Genomic DNA, 2753 nt, shown 5'->3' with positions numbered 1-2753 from the left:
CTTTTTAGTGTATTTGCCAATCTCACACCCCCATTTCCTGCAATCCCCCAGCAGGGGTGGGCCCTAGCTGCTATATATGTACCATGTACTCGATACTGCATCACCCTCTGAGCCCAAGATGACTGGACATGTGGAAATCTTCAACCTAATCTGTGCTGATTTTTCTTCTGGGCCCTCCCCTAAGCCATAGCTGATCAGATGAGGGTGAATATTTACCTCCAGTGTGCCAACCAGATTCTTCTCCTAGGAATATGGACTTGTGATGCAAAGATGTGGGTCAGCCTCTGCTATTTGGATAAACCAAGAATATTAGAAATTCAGAAGCTGTAAGGAGGCCATGCTTTTGTATTTGCTGATATTATGAAAGTTGATCTGGAAAAGAGGTGCTAAAAAAAGAGAAGCTTCCCAGTTTCTTGACAGTCAGTTTCCAGCTACCCCTGAGACGGAAACTACCTTTTCTACCATGGGTTTCCTTGAGACACCGTGTTTCTTATAAAAAGTTCCCCTTTTTCACTTAAGCTAATTTTAGTGGGCTTCTGTGACCTACAACCAAATACACTGTAACTAAGACCCTTTTTCTCTTTTCCTTTTTCTTCCCCTTTTTTTTGGGGGGGGGCAAACATGCAAACTACACACACACATACATACACTTACATATTCACACACATACACACCTATTTAAATTATAAGCCAAGAATTCTAGAACTCTATATGCTGGGTGACTTTGAGTCCCTATCCTTTGCCACTTTATCTTTATTCATTGCATCAGCTAGAATGTTTCTTAGGGATCTATAAAAACAACAAGAAATAAATGTTGGGGATCACCTGTCCCAAAAGGATTGCAATACATTATATTATTTCCCCTCTCCTCACTAGCCTCTCAATAAGGAATCATACTTCCTAACTCAGTCTTACTGATATTTCTGATTATTCACAGAGCATATGTACTTATTGAAATGAATAGTATCCAGTTCCAATGTGAGGACAGAATAGATACCTTGAAGCTGCCTGTTCTATGAGCAGGAACGTTGCCATCCATCTTGATGCTAGCAACATATAGACAAAGTATCTTATGAATGAACTATATGTTTCCCTTTTTATTCAGTTACAAAATTACAAAGATTGGAAGTGATATTCTGTGTTACAATTCACATGGCATGTGGACTTGGTAGGGTTGATTTTTTTGTTTTTACTATCTTGAAAATTGACTGATAAATGATCAAATCAATATGTTGCTCAGTTATCAAAGGTAGGTAAAGTACAGGGTAACTATGCTGTCATCTGTGAGTGCTATTGTTGGTTTTTCTAGTACAGTAGATTTAACTTTTGCTGCATCCAACCATGTAAAATTTGAGGATACTCACATAATATCATCTCAGAAGACAATTACCTTAATATCCTGGAAAAAAATAAAGGTTTTACCAAGAAATGCTAAATAATATCAATTTTGACTTTAAGAATATAGGGCTCTAAAGGAGAGGGGTCGTGCTCGCTTCAGCAACACATATACTAAAATTGGAATGATACAGAGAAGATTAGCATGGCCCCTGTACAAGGGTGACATGCAAATTTGTGAAGCATTCCATATTTCTGAGATTGGGATTGACACATATACACTATTGATACTACATATAAAATAGATAACTAATGAGAGCCTACTGTATAGCTCAGGGAACTCTACTCAGTGCTCTGTGGTGACCTAAACGGGAAGGAAATCCAAAAAAGAGGGGATATATGCATACATATAGCTGATTCATTTTGCTGTACAGTAGAAACTAACACAACATAAAACAACTATACTCCAATAAAAATTAATTAAAAAAAATAACATGTATCTTAACATATAAATACTTTGATATGACTATACTAGGAGACATAATGAAGGGGTCAGATGTCTACTGTGGCTAAACTCTAGAAAGACATCAAAATTAAACAATGTGAGGAAAATTTGCTAAGTGTCAAATTATTTGTAAAGATAATGAGTGCAACATAAACCCTAAAAAAGGAAAAGATCAATTCATTCAACAAATCATTATTGCACCAAGCATTGTGCTCAACTCTGGGGTTGCACCTGAAATGATCAATAATAATTACATTGGCAGAGAGGAAGATGAATAGCATTCCTAACAGTGTGAACAACAGAAACAAAGGTACAAACAAGGGGATATGTGGAGCATATTTTAGGGACATTAATTAGATTCACTTGTTTTTATAGGGGAATTAGAAAAGTTGTTTACGTTTAGAAAAGATATAGAAGGCCTTGGAAACCAGGCTAAGGAATTTGGACTTCACCTTTGAGGGCAGTGACAAGCCACTTGAATGGCAATGGCAAGCCAAATTGTGAGCAAGAAAGACATACTATCACAGAGTTTTAAGAAAATAAATCTGGTAGTGAAGGCATACTTTCAGGGTGTAGATGAAGTTGAGACTCAAGATAGATTATTTAGGGAATCATTGAAATAGTCTAAGTGTCAGATGATAAAGGCTGGATTAGGAAGTTAGCAGCAGATAGAAATAGGGAGAGGAAAATTTGAAAGGCCTGAATTTGAGAGCTATGATTGGATGTGAAAGAAAAGAAAGGAGAGAGTCAAAGGTTACAGTGAGTTTAAGGCCTAGGTGGCTCAAAAAAATTACTGAGTCAAGACAGGAATCTAGTTTTAAGGAAATTTATGAGTTTAGTGTTAGGCATGTTGAACTGGAGACAATATGGGGCCATCCAAATGGAATTATCAGACGGATTATTTAATGGTGAA

At 36.8% G+C, this 2753-nt stretch overlaps 1 non-coding gene across 1 annotated transcript; it reads left to right on the top strand.

The window, feature by feature from the left end:
• Window positions 1–1485: 1485 nt before the first annotated feature.
• On the top strand, window positions 1486–1592 carry LOC117197993 (U6 spliceosomal RNA). Its single transcript, XR_004478906.1, has one exon. It is a non-coding gene; the product is annotated as a U6 spliceosomal RNA (small nuclear RNA).
• Window positions 1593–2753: the final 1161 nt, after the last annotated feature.

The sequence above is a fragment of the Orcinus orca genome, chromosome X, assembly GCF_937001465.1.
Source record: "Orcinus orca chromosome X, mOrcOrc1.1, whole genome shotgun sequence".
NCBI classification, from domain to species: Eukaryota; Metazoa; Chordata; class Mammalia; order Artiodactyla; family Delphinidae; genus Orcinus; species Orcinus orca.
Note: the sequence above shows the minus strand (reverse complement) of the source record. Positions and strands in the feature narration are given on the sequence as shown.